This window comes from Cydia splendana, chromosome 16, assembly GCF_910591565.1.
Source record: "Cydia splendana chromosome 16, ilCydSple1.2, whole genome shotgun sequence".
In the NCBI taxonomy this organism is placed as follows: Eukaryota; Metazoa; Arthropoda; class Insecta; order Lepidoptera; family Tortricidae; genus Cydia; species Cydia splendana.
The window spans coordinates 19,141,829-19,166,654 of record NC_085975.1 but is presented as its reverse complement, the minus strand read 5'-3'; the positions used below and the strand labels follow the sequence as shown (position 1 = coordinate 19,166,654).

General features: G+C 36.4%; 1 protein-coding gene and 1 long non-coding RNA gene across 3 annotated transcripts in view; both read right to left on the bottom strand.

The window, feature by feature from the left end:
- The window catches only part of LOC134798431 (protein prickle-like), a 151,620-nt gene that overhangs the window by 92,894 nt on the left and 33,900 nt on the right, over positions 1 to 24,826 (bottom strand). The gene's annotated exons all lie outside the window — the stretch shown is intronic.
- Positions 13,644 to 15,597, bottom strand: LOC134797932 (uncharacterized). The gene is made up of 2 exons (XR_010145137.1): positions 15,155 to 15,597; positions 13,644 to 14,266 (listed from the first exon to the last, which is right to left on the bottom strand). It is a non-coding gene; the product is annotated as an uncharacterized LOC134797932 (long non-coding RNA).

The window sequence follows — 24,826 nt, the reverse complement described above, 5'->3', positions numbered from 1 at the left end:
ACTAATATTTTAGATGTGAACATTTGTAGGTAAGTTTAAATTTTTAGATACGTAATATATTAGATAATTATGTAAGAAATTTTACCATTAAGGAGCATAGGGGTAATTTCGAAAGCGGGTTCATTTTGAATAAGTTTTATTGCCAAGAATTTCACTTTTGATACAAGCTGTTAACGCTGATTGTAGGTTATTTTCTTTCAACAGTCAAATACCTAATACTCGTCAAGACATTTCTAACAATGTTAACAACCCATAGGTTTCGTTTTATCACAGAGTTCCTATGGCCACCACCTACATATGTCTATCATCAGATCATATCAAACTGAACGCTGTTTGACGAAAAATGTATTAAATCGTTACCTATTAAAATATTATTGTCAACAGGACGCCCGTTTTTCAGAACTTTTTTGACTCGAATCTTATTTTGATTAAGTACAGTGAACCGCGTGATTGTAAATAAATCCTTAAAATACTTAGGTAAGTATAATACTATAGTATAAACAACATTATTTGCGGTATTTGACACATTATGACTGACGTATATAGAGATGTAACTAACGCAAAACGATTGTCACAGCGAGCGATTACGATTGGATGGCACGTAGACTGAGGTATCGAATTGTGACGTATAATGAATTTTTATTTGAGATTTAAATAAAGCTAGAATTATATGGTTTTCCCGCAAGCTAAATGCATTTAATACACCGACCGAGTAGGTCGCACCCATTGTCAAAATTGAAACTAACTGGGGATCTATTTTAAAGTTTATTTATGTTATTACTGTGTCAAATTTGTTGTCTGTTAAGTGACGATAAATATATCCATATTTACAGTTAATTATCCAAATTTCCTTATTTTTATTTAAAAAAAAATGAAAAATTCATATCGATTTACTTAGACGACTACCGATTCATAACGATGGTGTCCGGCCAACCCTAAAATTAAAAAAAAAAGGACGTACAACGTAAACGTTCGCAGTGCAGTTGTTTTCCTTTGTGATTTCGATGTGAAAGACATTTTACGTAGTATTGCTGTTGTGAGTGACAGACGTCAAATACCGCAAATAATGTTGTTTATACTATAAAGTTATCATAATAAATACGTCAAATAAATTAATTTTGGGGCTAATTACGGCCACTTAAGTAACGCAAGCACGAAACATCTGCGAATATCGCGCTCTTAAGAATCCACCCCCATATGTAACTGCACACACACTTTACTCTTTGTGTACTTTATGTCCGCGGGATAAGGTTTGATTTCGAACGGCTTTTGGTTGGGGAAGTGAACAGTTCCGATGGTGGTTTGTTGCTACGGGGTGTATTAACAAAACAAGCGTTTTAGGGTTCCCTTTCAGAAATTATTTTGAGAACAGTTCTCTTTCAGTTAAGTTTAGGGTTCTCTAAATAATTGCCGAATATCATTTTGCAACCAATTTTTCGCATAGTTATATCATTTTGCCGAATGATCACATGGCAACTCAACACAATAATTTGTATGATTTCTCAACCTAACGGTTAGCAGCTGTATATTTGGACAATAACTTAAGAAGACAGTTTTTAAACTACGTTTAAGGTAGCAGAGTAACTTTGTAAGTCTTAAACAAAACAAAAAAAAATGTAAGTCTGTTCTGTGTCTGGTCGTTTGGTCGTGGTTTGGTCGCAGTTGAGAGGATGGATGGAAGAGGAGATGAGCTTTTTTCCTTCAACAGTAACTAAACCCCAAACAACACCTCCAGCAGTTATATCATTTATTTATTTAAAACATTTATGTACCTACCTACTGGCAATATGCTTGAGAACCCAACATCGCTACAGCTCCTCGCTCTTCTCGCGATCCCTCGCGCGCCAGATGCTTGCGCGCGCGCGGGGGCGATGACTCCTTAAACACAAGTTTGGGCCCGAGGGGTCGCGATTTACCCATACAGGATTACGTGTAGATGTATACAGGCCAATGGGTTTGGCTAAGAAGTAAACACACCAATTTAGCGTTTGTATAGTTATATTCTGATTTAGGAAGATTAAAATTCCTGATACAGGTATAATATACTTAATAGGGAGTCCCAACCTGTTACCTTGTTATGTAACATTTATTAATGTAATAAAATATTTTCATTTTCATTTTCAAAATGACAGCGGTATAAATAAATCTTTTACATATTAAATTGTGTAAAATATGAACAATACCTAATGTAATGTCCACTACCTTGGAGTATCTAATAGGTTACTCATAGCAATTATTTTTTTCCTATTTTACTACCTGTGTATGTCTTATTATAATATTAATAAGTTGCATAATAACACTTGTATTAAGACGAAACAGGAGCTGAGTTTTAAATATTTTAGGTAAATATACCCGTCTCGCTAACGGAAGCGGCACCTAAAAGTAGTGCGATAAGGACAAGGCGAAAAATCCTGCGTAAAAATCTCAAAAATCGAGGTTTCGTACTCCTCCGTTTCCTCCTCCGAAACTTAACCAATCGTAACCAAATTTGGAAATCTAAATGATTATGAAATTATCTGTGTCGGACCGTTTTGCTTTTTTGGCTAATTGATATCAGTTTTGAATGCCACGCCTCTCATTGCGGCATAGTCAATTAGGCCATTTTGGCCATTTTTAAAGGGCTCTAGCGCCTTAAAAAACAAAAATATCAAAAAAAGCAAAACGGTCCAACACAGATATTGACAATATTAATCAGTGTTGAAAAAATCATTGCTCTAGCTTCAAAAACCACGGAGGAAAACGAGGAGTACGTTTGTATGGAGAAATGACCACTCCCGTTGGCTCTTAAGTTACATTTTTGTAACTAGTTAATTTTCAAAAGTTGACTATGATTATTTTTGTCGTAATTACCTATGTGGCATACTGATCGGAAATGAGCTACGTGTCAACGTTAAAAAAAATAAGTTTAATAAGATCAATTTTTAACATAATGGAACATTTAAAATGTCTGTTTAAAAGACCGACTTTAAAATTTACATGACCAATTTTAATGTAATTTGAGAGCATTATTGGCACAACAAGATCTTGTTACTTTAATAAGTTAATAACAACAATAATTATATCCGATCATTATAATATTATAAGATAATCGATGTTAAGCAGCTTTATAGCAGCAAAAACTTAAGGGTAACTAAAATAATGTCTGCTTAATTGTCTAATAGGTTAATATCTAGTTGACGACACTGACTAGTTTGATATAAAAAAAACTGGAATACTAACCTTTCAGATTGCAGACTGAAATATGTCAAAACTCAAAAGTGACCAAGGCCGGAATCGAACTCGCTTCACTAAAATTCGTGGCTCATGCCATAACCCGTACGCCACCCGGCAGCGTACTTACATCAAAATACTCAAGACTCAAGAGTATACTTGCAATGAGGGTAATTTGGACAACAAGTAAATGACATAATATTTTAAACTTTCGCGTTTTGAATACATATTAACTCACATATTATATATATTATTATATTTTGCTGGGACATCAGTCAGCCGCGACCACGACCAGTGAAACCTGTGTCGCAACGTCGGTAAATCAAGGTAATTGAATAAAATTCGCGTTAGACCCGTCTATAAATGTGAGTTAATAAGTAAATGACAGTAAACTGGTCATAGACATTTGGTCATTCGTCCGCCGTCCAGTCTTTCCAGGCCAAAAATTACTTTTATTAAGTTTTCTTTTCTGCCATGTGCTCTAAGTTGAAGTTTAAACTCATCTCAATAAGGAAGTCAAGTCTACAGACTACCTATACGCACTAGTCTGACAAACTGTCAACTTGTCATAGACATTTGACAGTCCGTAAGTATGGCGGACAACTTGTCGCCTGCGCCCAGGTGCGCGCGCAGCTGCTGTGCGCAGTACGCATGCGCGGCGTGCCGTATGACCAACGGTACACCTTTACTGTACCTCGCACTTGCAAGGATAACGCTAACTGGCACCTTTTCAATTCAATTTGATACCATTTTGATTTCAGCATTCGTATGATCAACAGTATTCCTTTACTGTACTATCGCCTACGTTCGCGGTGAACCACTTTTAGACTCTATTCCAGTATATTAAGGTTCAAAAGTGGAACACCGCGAACGCAGGCGATTGTACCTCACACTTGCAAGGATAACGCTACGTTGCGAGCAGAAGCACATGTAGAAAGGCACCTTTTGATACCGATTTGATTGCAGTATTCAACGGCACACATGTACCGTACCTCACACTAGTGTCTTTTGAGTCTAAATTTAAAGAACATTGACTCAATTTTACAAGTCTCAGCGCTTACGCTTGCTTCCGAATCTTTTATGTCCCAAGTCGAGTCTTTAATTGAGTCTTTTTTAAGCGCAACTCGCAGACTCGAACCTCCGTCACAGTGGTATAGGTTTTATCTAAATAACGGTAAAGAAAATAGGTGTAATTGTATCACATCAGTTTTACATGAAGACAGTTGCATTTTGTTTTATTTTTTTACATAAATCGAGAGTAATCGGAAAGCCCAGTGACCAAGCCCTCATGTGGCAGAGGCCATATCCGAACCGGCATCATCAGCTTATGCGGCTAAGGACCTCTAGGCTATCGGCCACTGGTGGCAGGATATATTTCAGTTTATAATCCTTTAGAGTGTAAAGAACTTGATAGAAAAAATACAAAACACTTGTCAGTCGAAAACAGTTTTGGCGGAAAATTTTCAACTCGCATCATTTACATCGCAACCCTTTATTTCGGCATACAGATAACCAACCAATAGCAGTCGAACAATGCGTTCCGTGGCATTAAAATAATGAAACATAACGAGTCGGCAAACAAGTTATTAGGGAGGAAAAAAGAGGAGTTTTCGCGTGCGTCCGCGCAGGTGCCCAGGGCTGCTGCAAGGTACATTGTTGGGCTCTAGCTTGTTCACGCTACTTTGTACGCTTTTATACGCTATTAAACGCAAAATTTCATTACAGAATAGTATTTATAAATAAGTAGTTATGTGGTAGGGTTTTTACCCTACTACAGAAGTAGGTTGTTATATGATTTTAGCACTCTAATCGAAATGCTTGTGTCGTGTGTTCCACCATAATGTTGAAACGAGTTGTCAATTGATTTGTTTTTATGGATTTGTTTATATTATTTTATCATGACCGATTTATCGAAAAGGGCCAAATCAACAAAAATCCGTAGCCAAATTATAGTAACATTAACGTTTTACTAGTAGGTACAAAATTACAGTAAATAGACGAATTTAGAGATTGACGAAATTAATTTGCTGACAGATAGTTGTGCCGTCCTCGAGAACGTTCTCAATTTACTGAAAGTTCTGGAGAATAAGACAACTCTCCCGTAAATAATAAACGCATACAGTCCGTCTACGCTAACTTTGCATCGACTTGAACACAACAAAGTGAGAGAGTGTCGTCATAAACGTTATTTTTTCATAGAAATTTGTCGTTGATGATTACATTGCCACACTTTGTCTTTGCGAATGTTAGCTCTAACGATCGACAACCCTAAACAGCGCTACTAAAGTTGCCAATTGCATGCGTTTCACCGCACGCGCACGCGCACTTCTATTTTTGAATATTGAACTTTTCAAATTGCTATAAGTATTAACAGAACAGGTAGTTATCAACTTATCACAGCTGCTTAAAGTACACACTAGTTTATTTGTTATTGTTTATAAACAAAAATTAAAAGACTCGAGTACAGCTAGTAATTTATAGTGTCTGACTGAAGTTTCAGTTTCGATTTTGGGAGGTTTCGGCATAAAAATCAGATTTAGGCCGTAAGTACGATTTCGACCAAAAACTGCCGTATCTTTCGGCTACGCAAAAACCGTATTTTTGTTAGTGTTTGGCCGAGGTTTCAGTTTCGGTTTCGGTATGATAATCATGTTTGACCGAAGGTTCGGTATCCGGCCTCCGCCAGAGGGCTTGGTCACTTTTTCTTAAGTATATGACATCTATTTCAGTTTATAGCGTGTCATATATTTTTGCAAGTTGCGTAGCACAAGATATCTTGCAGGGGATTGCACGATGTGCGAAATCAGGTAGACAATATGAAATGGCCTGTGGCCTGTGACGTCAGGCAGTGAGGTGAGGTGAGGTCAACGCGGGACAAGTGGGAGCAAGTGGTCTCTATTCGGTCATTGTCTCTTATATTGATCAATTTGGAAGCGATTGGCACAAATGGAATTACACAAACAAGTAAAAATGTAGAGGTAAGAATTAGAATAGTATAAGATGTTTTAAAGAAAATAGAGCGAGAAGTTAATGGAAAACTTCTACTGGCTCCAACTTTTTTGTAGGTATTACAAACAGCAACACTCTTAACTGTCCTTCGGTGGACCTTACGCCTTTTGTAATAAGGTCCACCGATGGACAGTTAACAGTGTGGACAGTGACATGCTACATACATTTTTTAGCAACGAAATATGATCAGCAGGTGAATTATGAATGGCTTTATTCACGTGATAAGTGTCACTCTTTAACACGACGCGATTGAAAGAGACAGACACTGTCTTTATCACTCTGTCACCTAGCTAGACAAACACGACCATCATGTCCGTACAGATCCTATAGATATAAGTACCTTTTGAATGTTCATGTCAAAGGACCCCGCAGCAAACATAGGGAAAAAGTGGTTTCAGTTAAATCTCACGAAATTTTAGTATGATGGTAATTTGGCTCTCCTGATAATTTTTTTGTATGGGCACAACTCTCTCAGAAGTATACTTTTAGAAATAATCGATGTACTTAATTGTTTTATAAAAAATATGTGTTTGTTAACCATTTTTACGTAATTCCTCCTCATGACAGTTGGTGGCTGCAACTTATAACGTCAGTAACTGTCAGTGCGTGTCATAACAATATATCGATTTTAGAAAACATGTCACGTATATAGAAAATTATATACTTGATTATTTCTGAAAGTATACTTTTGAGAGAGTTGTGCCCATACAAAAAAAATATCAGGAGAGCCAAATTAACATCATACTAAAATTTCGTGAGATTTAACTGAAACCACTTTTTCCCTATGTTTGCTGCGGGGTCCTTTCATGTTAATTCGGAATGTCGTGACAGCATAACACGGATTGTACGGCGGCGGCTAGATTATTAGTATTATGTGTGACTCTAGTCTGTAGACCTACGTGTTTATGAAGATTCACATGGAATGATAATTTGTTTACCTCAAATCGCGTGCATTTTTCGCAGCCAAATCTTTGTTTTGACCCCCGCGGCTCGCGTGCGTTGCGTAAGATCTGATCCTTATGATCTGATCCATGATTACATTAATTATGAATGACCGATACATGATTACATTGATTACCAGATTGCAACCAACACGGAAGGGTTTTGCAAAAACGCTAATTCGCTGGAAATATCGTATGATTATATTAATGATCAAGTTGTAAAATTCCATCGAAATTGGTTTATTTTTACTTTTGTTTAAGGTCAGGTGAAGAACAGGTTACTGAATATAAAATAAAATGGTTATGAATATGTTTTTTTTTATAACACTCATATCTAATGGCTCTTTAATATCCCAATGTGTTTTTACGAGTATTCCTCGCGTCTTCACCCACTTTCAGATGATTTACACCATAATCTATAAATAACCAATATAATTTCGCAAATTCATAAATAGCAATAGATGTATTGTTCCAATTAAGTTTTTTTCTTAATACACAAACAAATAGCAGCCGGCCCGGCGCGTGCGCCGCCGCGCCGGCGCATCTGCCGCGAAACCTGACACGCTCCTTGCCATATGAATTTGTGCTACTTCCGAAAAAAAATGTGACAAAAACATTACCAAGTTAAAACCAACTTTAATTCATACACCCTATAGATTCATTTTAAGAAAACAGACGAATGAATTTTCTAATTAAACTAATCAGATGATTTTATATCCTAAACGAAGAGAATAAAGTTTGTAATCGCTTGGGGGAATGCACAGTGTTTCTGCAAAGCAAGTCATCTGGACAAAAAGACATATGTATGTTTCGCCAAGGATATGCCAGATGGTAGTCGATTTGAGATGACATGAGGCTGCGTTTTTTTAATACAATGTGTAGCGGTTTTGGTACTGTTAGAAAAAATTGTAAAGGACTTGTTTGATTACTGTTAGGTAAGTGCGTATTCAAGAGGGTTTGGTGGTGAGTTTGGGATCCGTTTGGAGGTTTAATTTGTAGAAAAAAATTAGTTGTATCGTAGCTTTGGGTGGTAATCATTTGCAGGGTTTGAATTGTGTTCGGTGGAAAATGGGGCGAAATATTATGCTTGCTGGATTCAATCTACACCTGGTAGATAAAATCGCTTCTTTGATAACTTTTATTTTTCGATTTGGCTGAAATATTTAGGTACTACCCATATAACCATTCCAGTCGCAGAATCACAAAGTGGTAACTAAATGTCAGATGTGTCGTAACAGAGTCCACACAATGTGTCTAGAATTGTTTCGAAACAAAGTGTCGTCGCCGTGTCTACACTTTTCCGTAACAAGGTGTCGACACATTTGTGTGCACTTTGCGTGCGGTTTGCGACTAAATCTGACAGCAAATTTGTGACAGCAAATGTCAATATAAAATACCTCTTGAAAACCAAGGTTTGTCAAACTACTATTAGTGTCTCGTGTGCTCGTAATTCTAGTAAGTCATCATGGGCAATGCAAATGATAATAATCGACCAAAACCATATAAACACCCAACATCCGTCAAGTTTTTAAAGAAATGCAATAAGCTACTTAGGTCAGGCAACGAATGCTCCAAAAGTTGTAGAGGGAAATGCTCGGAACACAATTTTTGACTCCGTAACTCGGTTTGACAAGTTAGGAGGTGAACATATCAAAAGTCCCCGGCCGTAGCCCTTGAGCGGTGGGGGGGGGGGGTCCCCATTTTCCGGTTTTTCGATTATATCTCGGAAACTATGCATCTCAGCGACATGGCCACTTATACGAAATGAAAGTTAATTTAATTTGTTACAAGTTTATTCCGTCAATTTTTTCGATATGTTGAATAGTTTTTGAGATATCCGCTCTTGAAAGTTTATTTAGGGCTCTCAATTTTATCTTGATATATCTATATCAGTGAAGGTGCTAGGCCGTGTTTGGTATCGTTTTCGTATACATCTGGGGTGCTGAATCCATTTAAGGTATCACATTGACACCATTCCACAAAATAAAAAAAAATCTTTTTAGGGTTCCGTAACTCAAAAGGAAAAAACGGAACCCTTATAGGATCACTCGTGCGTCTGTATGTATGTCCGTCAGAATACACAAAATAGTTCTTTACCTATAGATGACAGGAAAACCTATTAGAAATGTGCAGTCAAGCGCGAGTCGGACTTAATGTACGGAACCCTTAATACGCGAGTCCGACTCGCACTTGGCCGGTTTTTTTGAAACTCCTCTTGACGCTTAACCGTGGCTTAGGCGTGGAAATTTGTACGGGAAATCAATAACCGCTGAACCGATTTATATGAAATTTGGGATGGTCTACATCTTTGATTTAGTTAAAAATGATAGAAAAACATGACTTCAAACCTAAACTTAAACAGTATTAACTTCAAGAAGTCAATTCTGAATTCCCCCCTACACCTCATTTCACACCTTTAAAGGATGATTTTTGAGATAACTTATTATGTCCTGTCTCGGGACTCAAAATATATGTGTACCAAATTTAAATTAAAACTGTTCAGCAGTTTAAGCGTGAAGAGGAGTTTAAAAGAAAGTATTTTAATAAGTTTATATGTTTTTACTTCGGAATGGTGTCAATGTGATACCTTAACTAAATTTGGTACTGCGAATTTATACGAAAACGATACCAAACATGGCCTCGTAGCTTTACTGTTGTAGAAGTCAAAATAAAATTGAGAGCCCTAAATTCTTATTACTTGGCCAAACTTGTGTAGAAGGAAAAGGTAAAATAAAAGTCTTCGGCAGCAATATAAGACACAAATATTTTTTTTTTTTGCGTTACTATTTCAATCATCAAATATAAACATACCTTGATTATATTATTCTAGTGAGATCCTAATAGATAAACAAAAACATTTACTTAAAAAATTGCAATGTCGAAATGTCACGGAACTTGTGAGAGTAATATGTGAAAAATAAAAACTTTTATGACAAAAATATCTGGACACAATTTAAGAATCACCCAATTGCGTCGAGGAATCATCTGTATTTTTGCTTGTTTCATTACCTCCTCGCTTCTTTTTTGTCCTTTGTATTCTGTAGCAATTTGTTAGATCTGAAAATAAAGATAACTTGCGTCGTCACGGATGTCGATTTATAGGTTTTAGGGAGTGCAGAATTCGAAAACGATGATCATTTTATAATCCAAGATGGCGGCTACGTATTTTGTCATAAAAGTCGTCATGAATATCGTTTTATAGGTTTTAGGAAGTGCCGATTTCGAAAATGATGACCAGTTTGGAATCCAAGATAACTGCCGTGCACTTTGTCATAAAAGTCGTCATGGATATCGTTTTATAGGTTTAAGGGAGTGCAGAATTCGAAAATGATGACCATTTTGGATTCCAAGATGTCTGCCGTGCACTTTGTCATATGACCCGTCATGGATGTTGTCATGGGTGTTAGGAAGAGTAGAATTCGAAAATGATGACCATGACCAACGTGCACGGCAGACATCTTAGATTCTAAAACGGTCATAATTTTCGAATTCTCCACTCCCTAATACCTATAAATCGAGATCCATGACGACTTTTATGACAAAGTGTACGGTAGACATCTTGGTTTCCAAAATGGTCATCATTTTCGAATTCTGCACACCCTAAAACCTATACATATAGTAGTTCGCCCCGAACTGTGAACTCGCGGTTCGCCAAACAGATCAATTGAATGCAGTGCTACTTAGTCTGAGATGGGCATTTCGTAATTGATTCCTGATTCCACGATTACTTGAAATTACTTTGTAATCTGATTACCGATTCCTAGATTACTTTGTAATCTAACAATACCGAATTACTAAGTACAATTCCATTTGAGGAATCAGGAATCAATTTTTCGAATACTACAATTACTAGTAATAGAAATCAATGTCGATTCTTCATTAGGTACAGGAATATATATTACTTGATTCCTTTCAGATTACATTTCGTACTACTACATAAGTACTATCAAAAGTACATTTCGATAGTAGATATAGATGTTGTTGACTTACTAGGATGCATCTACCGATACCTTATTTGAAACAGGTGTGCAGATTTCGAAATTGATGACCATGACCAATAAAACGACATCCATGACGACTTTTAACATAGTGCATGGCGGCCATCTTGGATTCCAAAATAGTTATTATTTTCGAAATCTGCGCTCCCTAAAACCTATAAAACGACAGCCATGACGACTTTTATGACATACTGCATGGCCGCCATTTTGGATTCCAAAATGGTCATCATTTTCTAAATCTGCGCCCCCCAAAACCTATAAAACGACACCCATGAAGACTTTTATGACATAGTGCATGGCCGCCATCTTGGAATCCAAAATGGTCATCATTTTCGAAATCTGCGCCCCCTAAAACCTATAAAACGACACCCATGACGACTTTTATGGCATAGTGCATGGCCGCCATTTTGGATTCCAAAATGGTCATCATTTTCAAAATTGGGGCCCCCTAAAACGTATAAAACGACATCCATGACGACTTTTATGACACAGTGCATGGCCGCCATTTCGGATTCCAAAATGGTCATTATTTTCGAAATCGGCACTCCCTAAAACCTATATATCGACACCCATCTCGACTTTTATGACAAAGTGTTTTGCTACTATCTGCATGCAAGACATTTCTATTATTTTTACGTACAAAAATGGCCCCCTGTCAACTTTCAATCGAGATTTAATCGATAATTTATTCGATTAATATTCAGATTAATTCAATTTCAATCTATGTTAGGTCGACTAAACTAATCGCGATTAAAATTTGAGAATTAACTTTTTTTATTCCATTAATTAGTCGAATAAACAGTTAATCGATTAATGCCCATCTCTGACCACGGCATTTTTACACTTTGAGAATATCTGAAAACAAATCAACACAAGGAGCCATTTTGCAAATCCAGTAACATACCAGTAACTTTGTTATTACTTTTGACAGCGCGTGTCATGGTTCAACACAGAGTCGAAACATTGCAACTACTTTGTGACTGCAATATTTCTCAGCCTTAAACCATATTTATACATCATAATTAACAAGTTTCGTAGTATGTAAAGCGTTATTTCTGTTATTTAAGTATAGTATACGCATCGAGAACTAAAAATGCTTCAAATAATATAGTTATGAACACAGGACGGCTACCGTGAAAATCGAAAATCGTCAGTTGCGGGCATTTTTCTCTGTCACTCTAATTACGCCTTCATTGGAGTAAAAGAGAAAGATCCCCGCAATTTGCGAATTTCTGTTTTCGCGGTAGCCCCTCAGGCACTGAGAAGTAAACAATTTCATTTCCGGCTAAACTAAAACAATGTGGTGGCGCGTTGATTATATTACACTTAGTTTATCAAATCACTCGAGCAGTTTAATTCCCCATAATAATTTAAGTCCTATTGTAATATAAATGCAAACAATATATAATTACGTCTTGTAATCCGTTTGCGAGATGGCGTATTAATGTCACTTATTTTTATTTAAGTATTTTTCCATCTGACAGTTTCCATTTGACAGGAACAAAATGAACGAATGAACGAATGATTTTGGCATAAAGTAGTCGCAAACTCGAAACAATGTGTGCACACGGCGACCACACTTTATGTCACTTTGTGTCATGTGTCGACCCTTCCCCATTTCTGGTAACTGTGTCGACACGGCGACGACTCTGCGACTGGAATTGTGACCGAAACAGACGGTGTCGACACAAGATGTGTCAACACCGCGTCGTAACGGCGACTGGAAATGGTTGTATGGGTAGGTAACTTTACACTTAAAAAAATCATCAATTAAGCACAGCCTTTATTCTAGATCTAGTATCTGTGTTATCAACGTAGTTTTTGACATTCAACTGCAGTAAAAAAGGGTTATGTTAGCGATTGCTATTTTTAATGCCTTTTTTATACAACGATGATGGGTACCTATTGCTTACCGTGTACCCATAAGCCTTTTATAATGTTGAATGTGTGGTAAGCTTTACGACCTCATAGAATCTATTACTCTACTAGGTATAAATAAAGTTTTGTTTAAGGCTCCGTCACACAGGCGCGTATTGCGGGCGGCGCGTGAGCGGGGCGCGCCGCTTTTATATTCATATAAAACGCTCACGCCCCGCTCGGAAAACGCGCCTGTGTGACGGAATCTTTAGACTTGTATAAAAATACCGGATTCTCAGCTTTATCAGAAGTGTTAAAAAATGGCGTCACGCACACGACACATTTCTGGTATGCCCCTTAAAACCATTTTCATTGAAATAACCAGCCTGCCACAGATGGAATCGGTCTGTCCATCAGGTGCAATGATAGCGCCATACCGGTAATCGTGTGTAGGCAGCTAGTACAGTCATTATAGATTTTGACCCGTGAATAATTAGTTCTTGGATTTTTTTTTCGTAGGTCCCTCGGGGGGGTCACTGGGAGTGTAAATTCAAAAAGTAGGCTGAATCAGGCTCCTGCGTATATTCGAAAAACGGTATTTTTTTTTAAAAGCGGTTTTTCTTCAACAACTCGGCCATTTTTGATTTTACAGTAAAACCGTAAGGACAAAAATTGTAGGAAATTTGATTCTCTACAAGTTAGTCCAGTCATTATATCCAAAAAACCGACCCTTCCCGTGAATAATCAGTTCTTGGATTTTTTTTTCGTACGTCCCTCGGGGGAATCACTGGGAGTGTAAATTCAAAAAGTAGACTGAATCAGGGTCCTGTGTATATTCGAAAAACGGTTTTTCTTGAATAACTCGGTCATTTTTGATTTTACAGTAAAACCGTGAGGACAAAAATTTTAGAAAATTTGATTCTCTACAAGTTTGTTCCTCACAATTTTTCTTCTAGGATCGATAGTTTGGAAATAAAATTTGAAAAAAGCGACAAATTCAAAATATTTTCAACATCTCGTTTATTTTCAACTTTACGACATAAATGAAGAGGACTAAACTTGTAGAGAATCAAATTCTGAACAATTTTGGTTCCCACCTTCTTTCCCCCAAAATCGATATTTTAGAAATTAAACCTGAAAAACGCGACAAATTCAAAATATTATCATTATCTCCTATGTTCTACGCTTTAAGGCATAAATGAAAGGAAACAAAGTTGTAGAGAATCAAATTCTGAACAATTTTTGTTCGAACTTTTTTTCCACCAAAACGATATTTTTTGAATTGGACCTAAAAAAATGCGACAAATTCGAAATATCATTATCTCGTTTATTTTCAACTTTACGGCATAAATGAAGGGAAAAAAACTTGTAGAGAATCAAATTCTGAACAATTTTGGTTCCCACCTTTTTTCCCCCAAAATCGATATTTTGGAAATTAAACTTAATTAATTACCCATTAATTAATTACAACTTAATTATTACCCATTTCAGACTCTCACATTATATTTGGTTATTAGTATCGATACCTGGATTAGGCCTATAGGGGAAACCACGTCATAAAAAAAACGTGCCTGATACTCTACCTCTGTGGTGGGGCGGAAAAGAGTTTACGCTCTATCTCCAGGGTTGGAACCAAAATTGTTCAGAATTTGATTCTCTACAAGTTTGTTTCTCTTCATTTATGCCGTAAAGTTGAAAATAAACGAGATAATGATAATATTTCGAATTTGTCGCTTTTTTAGGTCCTATTCAAAAAATATCGTTTTGGTGCAAAAAATGTTCGAACAAAAATTGTTCAGAATTTGATTCTCTACAACTTTGTTTCTCTTCATTTATGCCGTAAAGCGTGGAACATAGGAGATAGTGATAATATTTTGAATTTGTCGCGTTTTTCAGGTTTAATTTCTAAAATATCGATTTTGGGGGAAAAAAGGTGAGAACCAAAATTGTTCAGAATTTGATTCTCTACAAGTTTAGTCCTCTTCATTTATGTCGTAAAGTTGAAAATAAACGAGATGTTGAAAATATTTTGAATTAGTTGCTTTTTTCAAATTTTATTTCCAAACTATCGATCCTAGAAGAAAAATTGTGAGGACCAAACTTGTAGAGAATCAAATTTTCTAAAATTTTTGTCCTCACGGTTTTACTGTAAAATCAAAAATGACCGAGTTATTCAAGAAAAACCGTTTTTCGAATATACACAGGACTCTGATTCAGTCTACTTTTTGAATTTACACTCCCAGTGATTCCCCCGAGGGACGTACGAAAAAAAAATCCAAGAACTGATTATTCACGGGAAGGGTCGGTTTTTTTGGATATAATGACTGGACTAACTTGTAGAGAATCAAATTTCCTACAATTTTTGTCCTTACGGTTTAACTGTAAAATCAAAAATAGCCGAGTTATTGAAGAAAACCCGTTTTTTTGGAAAAAAATCATTTTTCGAATATACGCAGGAGCCTGATAAAGCCTACTTTTTGAATTTACACTCCCAGTGACCCCCCCGAGGGACCTACGAAAAAAAAATCCAAGAACTAATTATTCACGGGTAGGGTCGGTTTTTTGGATATAATGACTGTACTAAGCTAACTGTAAAACAATGGCTATCAGTCGTGGGCCTTATAGGTATTTGAGAAAACTTCGGCGCAAACTGTGGGTCATATTTTTGTTCTGATGTTAAAATTGTGTTTGTGATGTTTCCTATGTATTTCATTAATTTTTACGTTATATCATAATCTAATGCAAGTTGTGATGTCGAAATGATATCTTAATAATGTCATTTAGTTATCATTCGCGCGTGCATCTCGCTCGTATTTACATAATATTGTGTTGGCACGATCGAGACGCACGGGAAAGTATAACAAAATGACATCAATTTATTTAGATGACCTAGCAAGTTGAAATTTGGCATCCAGCTGGGCAATTGTGTGGTTACGAAACTGAGATAACAAAACAGTGATTTTATTTATTTAGGTAACATGTTGATGTAAAAAATTAAGTTTGTATTGGTCTCATGGTATTTGATGCCTTAAGAATATATACATTGGCAGCCATTGGGCTAGAGGCTAGACTAAAACCATACAAGTAGTGCAGACTAACTTTAGTCAGTTCGGTAAAACTCCTTATTTGATGTCGTTGGAGAGGTATTCATATTTTATGTCCTTTATATAATTATTTAATTTAATTAAGTACATGATTGAACTGAAACTTAGTACATTTAGTACATTAGAAGTAAAACACAAAGCACTTAGGGCTCTTATGAGATAACTTGATGTAGATATAGGTTTATAGCGATTTTTAGATAAGACAAAACATTTCGAACATCAACTGTCCTTGCAGGGCGCACCCCTTCATTATTTATTCAGCGAAATTAGGGCCAAAATTTATTACTTGCTGTCAAAAACTAATAAAAATAGAAATAAAAGTCAATGTACGTCTTATAACTTATTCATGTATCGTGTGACACGTCATTCGTTCATATCACGAGACGTATAATTAGCGAAGTGACGCCCACCAGTTATATATCCATTGGAAATTTCCTTAAAAATGCGCGTAACCTCCCTTTTGTGTCTGTGTCAGAAATAACTCTCGGGCAGTGGTTTGTGCGATGAGACGATAGCGGGCTTCATCATTGACAGATGTACCTGCCTGATAAAAGTAGCCATTTTCTTTCTTCTTCGGTCGTATATAAGTTCGTGGTCTATGAACGCTTGCAACTTTAGAGGCGTTAGATACAAGCGTGATGCCTTACTCGTATAATAAGATAAATAAAATACTCGTATTGTGAAAGGAGAGCGCGTATTATCAAAACGAAAATATTCTTCATTCTGAGTGACCCTCAACAACTATTTTTATAAAAAAGTTGTAGTTAACTCTTTTCTTTACTGTTTTTACTGTTCGGCTAACTTAACATTCGGCCAACTGTTACCTTTACCCCACTGACTATGCAAATGTTCATGTTTATCGTCCCAATTTTTGCATGTAGCTATGGTGGTGATAGGCGATGGAAAAGATATCGACGAGTGTTTGTTCTTAACAACAAAAAAATAAATAAAATCCTAACCTATCTTATCATTTGCACTGTGGGCTAACCCTAGATTATTTTTGGCCAAAAACTTGTATACAGGCTAATCTTCAACTAATCTTTGCAATTAATTGACGGGGACTATTACGGCTTCCTATTCACGCTATAAAATATGAAATGCTTATAGTCCTATTATTATAGTTTTCCGTATTTGTTAGCCTGGCGCGTGGGAGGTCCTTTTGTTGACTATTTGTATGCAATAAAGAACAATATCGCGAAGATAGGCTTTATATTAAAGGTCAGAGGTTGTGTTTTGTCATAAAAATACTGTTATAAAATGTCAGAGTTCAGTTATTGTTATAAGGAATGGTTTTATTTCATTCAGTATAATGTATGACGCATAACACCTTAATGAATATTGACAATGACGTTAATAATATTTTTTATCGAATGGGTAATGGATGGGCCCTACGGTATATTTAGACGTATAAAAGACCGTACTATATCGTCCCGATTGTGAATGTGAATTTTCATAGATGTATATTATATTATAACAATAAATTACATCTATAAACATCCACAATCAGTTGATATTCACAAAATATTTGGACAGGATGTTATTGCTATCTTGTGTTACTTAGTAAGTTTTGATGTCAAACGATGTTTTACAAAACTAATCTGTTAACAGTTGTCAATTTAATATCAAACTAAGACTTGCCTGAAGGAATGTCGTATTACACACGCACGGTAAAGCCATTATGATAGCATGATAAATGCTGCTGCTTTGCGCAGCCCTTCAGCGGGCGATTTGTCATCGTTTGACGTTGTCGGTTAACAATGTTGACGGAAATGGCGGGTTTATGGGCTGGAATGTCCTTTTTATGTGTAATTCGAATATCGTACAAGTTAGTAAAATAGTTGGCTTGCGTATAAAATTCCATTGCTTATTTACTTTAAACTGAGATAAAGGAGATAGTTAAGATCATGTATCATCGGAAAATAAAGTAAATTGTGAAGTAACATTATCCATCTATTCTTGTATCGGTGGCAAAAAATTATATGATTTTTATGCTATTTGAATTGGAACTATTGACTTGGTTGGTAACTTTTCGCCTGTTACTTATTTTAATAAAATAAAAACCCACTGTGTAAAACAAAACAATAAACTGAATCGTATTAATCGTATGATACACAATGAACTCAATGATGATCCAATTAATCAACAATTAACACGTAATAATTTCCATTAATTGCATTCTTGAATGCAAGTACTAGGCGCCACGAAGTGTCCTGACGCCACCATTTTAGTCGCTATCACCGGCGCAAAACGATCAAGATGGCGCTTGTTTAGGGGGGAGGGGGAGGGGGACGTCGTCTGCGCATCCCGGCGCTTTGATCTGCGCTCGAACGCATTGCGGGGATGCGCCAAGGAGCGAGATTTGTGGAGTGCGGTTTGGATTAATGACTAAATTTAGCTCGACTTTTAAGTTCAAAGAGCTTAGTGATAACAAAGTCAGTTATAAAATGATGGCATAAGGTAATTTTGGACATGGCACAATTTTTGAAAAGCATTATTAAATTGCTGTAATTTTTTACATACTAAGTAAGTATATTTGTAGTTTCGTGTGAATCGGGCTCAATACGTTTTTTAGAGTTATATAAAGGATAAAGGCTTCAGTATAAATGTAAAAAAAGAGAGCACGGTTTGGAAACCGCGCTTGTGACAGCCTTCTACGTTAACCCCTTTCCATCAGGTGGACTTGATACTAAAATGCTAGTTAAGTAGATAGTTTTACTGGACCTTTCCCGCAAATCGATAACCATTGCATAGCAGCGTTTTCCGGTTGCTAACTACCTACTTTAGTGTGCACGGAGAGTATGAGACTGTTTCTATATACCAAAATGTTAATGGAATCTCGAATCCGTGCACATTCTTCGTAGCTCGGCGTGAAGTCTGTTGGGGGCCTGGTTATTTGCGAACCGCATTACGGCGCGGATGGCGCGATATCGGAATAGCAACCTCGCCAGCGTCGCCGGTGACCAAGTAGGGAAGTGTAGCTATTGTTCGCTTTCGGCGTGAGGCATACTGTCGAGTTACATTTCCAATGGAAACACAGAAAAAACAAAGTATTAGATTTTTGAGTACACGCAAATACAAACATTAAATAGGTAACTGAACTAAGAAGTTGAGGAACAGCACAAATTCAATACTAAAACTATGCTGCAATTTCAAAACTTATTTTAGTAAGACTAGTAAGAAGGTTGCCCAGCAGTGGGAAACTTAAAGATAGTAAATAAAAATAATAACTCGTAAGTTGGAAATCAGGCATCAATCTCCTGATGTGATACCTAACTTAAGAGCTAACTATTACTTACAGTTCTAATGTAAAATTAAATGGAAAATATGTATTGTATGTCTTCAGGATAAACACCAAACATAGAAGCTTAAAAACTTTCGCTCTAAGCCTAAAACATACCTACAGCTAAATACTCGGGAAGAACTTATTTTATCTTGAAATGATATATAAATTAGGCTCAAAGTAATTTGAATAGACAAAATAAAGCGATTAAGTCACAGGTGATTTCTTGTTATCAAATATTATTGGTGTGTAACAGCCAGATAATATCATGATTGCTTCTTGTATCTTAATGAGACTCGATTGTGTTGTGATTTTGTGATTGATTTTTCCATGAGTCTTCGGAAATGTTAAAATTTTATACGGCCTTGACGTAATCAGAGTAGCTTCAGGGTCTTGTACAGTCTAATATGTAGGTAACAATTATATATAAAATTATAAACCAAATTTTTGTAAACCTAAAGGTTATGTAAGTTTAACTAACTTTGATAATATCGAGTCCTTACATTACAATAAGTAAAACAAACTACCCTTCTACCAACAGACGGATCTAAATCACCCAACGCTCGCGATCTTAGATAAAAATGTCACTGAAATTAAACGTCAAAACTTATATCACTTATCTCAGACTGCCATAAAACAATTTCTCCTTAATCGTGGGAACTATCCACTGTCGCAGTTGGCGACAAAATGTGCTTTGCAAAGATATTTTTCGCCTTATTTCAAAGGTGTAAGGTACATAAATGTACATGTTTGACGTCGATTGTGTTTGCGGAATTTTTAATTATTTTTTCTGCGACTGAGGTAGCAAGCACCACTGTGGGCTTAAACGCAAATATGATTTTAATGTGTTTTTTGCTAGTTATGACTTATCTGATGTAGATAAAAATAATTAGGGGCATGTCAAAGGGTGGCGTAATTGAAAGGTTATTTTCATAATTTTTAATAAACTCGTTTTTTAGGAGTTTTTATAATAACCTACTTAATATAAAATTGCAAGTTTTGTTGATAATAATCGTGGCCAATTTGAAAGTAAGTAATTTAGTAACAAAAGGAACAGAATAAAGGAGAGTTTTGTAATAAATTTTGTTATTTTTCTTTCTTTCCCCGTAACTTTTTGGTTTTGCACCTAGCGTCAATGTTTGCTTGTTAGACCGCATTGAAGTGTCATTGTCAGGTGACAATTGTCAGAGTATTGAAAAATGGGCCTGTAAACTTGTAAAGTGACATATTTTTTATGGAGGCAAAGGAGCACACGAATAATACCAAATAAGCAATTACCGTGGACACCACAACTGCGTTGCTGGACTTTAAGATAGGAGTACGATCCTTTCTCGAATGCTTTATTGTCGTATCGGTACGGACGTACAGCGGGCGATTATTCATGACTCAAGCTGTGCGAGGCAGGATGTTTCTTAAGAAACTCATAGTTGAGGACTGCCAACCATTTAAGTGAAACATCAAACGTACATGTCAAATGATATAGTCCCAAATCGGCTGAAGGATGGATCGAGTCTAGACGGCCGCGAATACCAGGGAATGCTACTTATTTAGACTGCGTATTATTAGAATTGAGTGCAGATTATTTTGGGCACAATGGGACTGTGAACGGGTAAGGAAATCGGCAATAAATATAGGTAGATCAGACGACAGACAGACGTGATGGTATTTAAGTGTTAATAGCGTCTGCAGACGACAGTGGATACGTTCGATTTGTTGTAACTTTTAAAAGCGCATAAATATATCTTCTACAAACAAGGAACATTTACTTACTATATAGTAAAGAACAATGAAATACCTAAAATAATATTTATAAGAATGCTGTGAGAAGCAGCGACGTTATGTCGAATCTATATATTCGTCTCGCTCTTAGTACATTTTTGACTCAAAAAACGGTGTACATGACCGACACATAACCCCACAAACCCTCGTTGAGTCACTCGCGGTGCAATACACGTGGGGACATTTTTGATGTCTACTCAGACTTCAATAAATAAACAAATAAATATTATAGGGACATTTTTACACGAATTGATTAAGACCCACGGTAAGCTCATGAAGGCTTGCGTTGTGGGTACTCAGACAACGATGTATATAATATATAAATTAATAGGAACTTAAATACATAGAAAACAGCCATGCCTCAGGAACAGATATCTGTGTCATCACACAAATAAATGCCCTTACCGGGATTCGAACCCGGGACCATCGGCTTCATAGGCAGGGTCACTGCCCACTAGGCCAGACCGGTCGTCAATAGTTATTCTAGTTCGTTGAAACATAGTACATAGTACGCTGGGTGTCTAATAGTAGAAATGTTATATATATCTATATTACGCGACTGCCAAAGTCACGGCCGGCTATAATGCAAAGTTATGGCATCGTCAGCGCAACATACGAGCCACATTAGCATTCGTATATGTAATAATTGTTGTACGCTGCAATATTTGAGGAGTTGGGAGCATTCCAACTCGAAGGGTATGTCCATAGGGTGGGATCACAGAAGTTTATCGGTCTCTTCTTTTTTTAACTGAAAAGTGACCAAGGCCCAAAGTGCCAAGGGCTGGAATCGAACCAGCGTTTTCTGCCTTCGCCGCAGATGCCTCGACTACTCGGTCATCCGAGTCACGGCGGTATGGGTCGAATTTTCTCGAGTAAATGTTATGTTTATGTTCTGAAGGCTTTCGACACCCTTTGGTCAATTCTAAGGTGCTGGTTCATAGAGTCAGACCATGAAAAGTCCGCAGCGATTTTGATAGCCCACGCAGTGCAAGTGTTATTTACTTATATATCATAATTTCATAGAAGTTTGACGTTTTAAATAACACTTGACTGCGTGGGCTATCAAAATCGCTGCAGAATTTTCTTGGTCTAACTCTACCACCTATATCAACTCACCTGAGTTAATAATCACCTGATTCCGGGATGGAGAAAGTGGTTTTTTCCTTTTTTATATATGTATGGTTATGTTGAGTTTTACTTTTAGCACTGATTCCGAAACAACTTAAATTGTCGATATAGGTATATTTTGAATAATATCATGTAGATGTAGGTATACGTCATGCATTGATTTATTTACAAGAAAAAAATTTAAAACTTTATTACAGAATATATGTACTATATGGTTAAAAGAAACTACCTAGGTACCTACATACTTATTGATTATTTATAATGTGCAAGTTGCGGAAAGTTCCCAAAAACTTGGAATAGTTGTTGGAAAATTCAGGCTCCAATTTCACCACGGTGACAGGTGCGACAATTGTAAAACATCACTGTTGCTGACGTCACAGGCATCCATGGGCTACGGTTACCGCTTACCATCGGGCGGGCCGTATTCCTGTTTGCCACCATCATTGTTTTATTAAAAAAAACTTTATTATATCGGAAAAAAACAGATATTTCTCTTGCTATGTTTATGACAATTGTCACAAGAAACACTACAATTGTCACGAAATTCCGACATATAACTCATTACCTGTCAAGAATTACCTACAATTCTTCTAAATCTTGACAATTGTCAGAAACTACGCAAAAGAAATATCTGTTTTATTCCGATATAATAAAGTTTTTTTAAATAATACAATGATGGTGGCAAACAGGAATACGGCCCGCCCGATGGTAAGTGGTAACCGTAGCCCATGGATGCCTGTGACGTCAGCAACAGTGATTTTACAATTGTCGCGCCTGTCACCGTGGTGAAATTGGGGCCAGGTCACAAGATTAATAAAGAATTAGTTTCAAAACCTGATACCGATCATAACTTTAGTTCACATCCCTATTACTACGCACAGCAAGACTCGCCCATTCCCTTACGACCCACAAGCCACCCTGAGCCGTGTTCCGATTGTATTAACCGGATTGAATTTGATCTTGATCTGTTATTATCTTATGAATATGATCCCTCAGTGTCAAAAGTGACGTTCCTTATCCAGAAATGTAGCATATCTAGCATATATGTAAGTATGTATATCCATAGCAAATCCAGATTCATAACCTGTTATAACAATCAGAATACGCCACCCTGTATAGTTGTGTCGGTCAGTGACCCCGGCTATACGGGGTGATGTGTTTTATGGCAAATGCCTTAGTATTCGAGATTGAAATCGTTGGGGTATAGTATATAGTTTGCTGAGTTGCTTATTTAGTTTTTCGTTACTAGGCAATATCGAATGCGAAGTATTTGTTAAGATATATGGACGGACGTTCTTATAATTGTATTGTAACTATCGCAACGTTTATTTATATAAATAAATATTATAGTACAGTCACCTGCAATAATATGTAACACGACGAAAGCCGCAAAAATATCTGACACCATCTTATTTGTAGAGCCAATGAGCTTGTCACATATTTTTGCGGCCTTCGAAGCGTAACATATTGCAGGTGACATGTACAATTTTATTCACATCGAGATATTCCCAGAGAAAGCTCAATAAGGCTTGTGTTATGGGTACAAAACGACGATATAGGTAATAACATACATATAGTTGTATATAATTACTTATATAGCTGGTCAAGCAAATCTTGTCAGTAAAAAAAGGCGCGAAATTCAAATTTTCTATGGGACGACATCCCTTCGCGCCTACATTTTTCAAATTTGCCGCCTTTTTCTACTGACAAGATCTGCTTGACCAAGTATATATTAGCATACATAGAAAATATCCATAACCCTGGAACAGATATTTGCGATAAACACACAAATAAACGCCCTTACCAGGATCCTGGTAGGCAGGATCACTACCGACTGGCCTAGGAGGCCGTGTATGAAGTAACTCGTATAACAAATCGATCAAGCTAAGTTTCATTTTAGATAGATATTAAAAGTTAATTCTAATAAGTTAAAGGTGCCTATTTGGGTATTATAACAGAACTTTATCTAAATCCAAACAATTTAAGTGTCGTATAATTTATTCAAAACTAAATTATAAATTATTCATGTGTTAAATTGATTATGAGTATCATAACAAAAATTTACATTTTCGTGACAATGGAAAAAGTAGGGTAAAGGCGCCTATGGGCGATCGATCAACGCGGCAAATTGAAATTAATAATCGGGAAATAATTGACGATGAATATCTAACGGCGGTTTTGTTTGTTTTGGACGTAAATAAAATTGATTATTGTGTTTTAAGGCGTCGCGGGGAAGGTTACGTTGGAAATGAGTTTTAATTATGGCACTATTGTATTGAGGGTGGGATCCGTGCGATGTGTTATTTTATAAATTACCTAATCATTGAACATTGCAATATATATTCCTTGTGACATCATTGAATAATTACTAAAAATAAAGGTATGTTATGACTGTTATGAGAGTGTTGAGTATAATAAAATACTTTTTGTTTTAGGTAAAAAAAAACATTAATTTCGCACTTATTACTGAAATACCCATGACTACAACAATGTAAATGACTTTATTGTAAATGTAAAAGA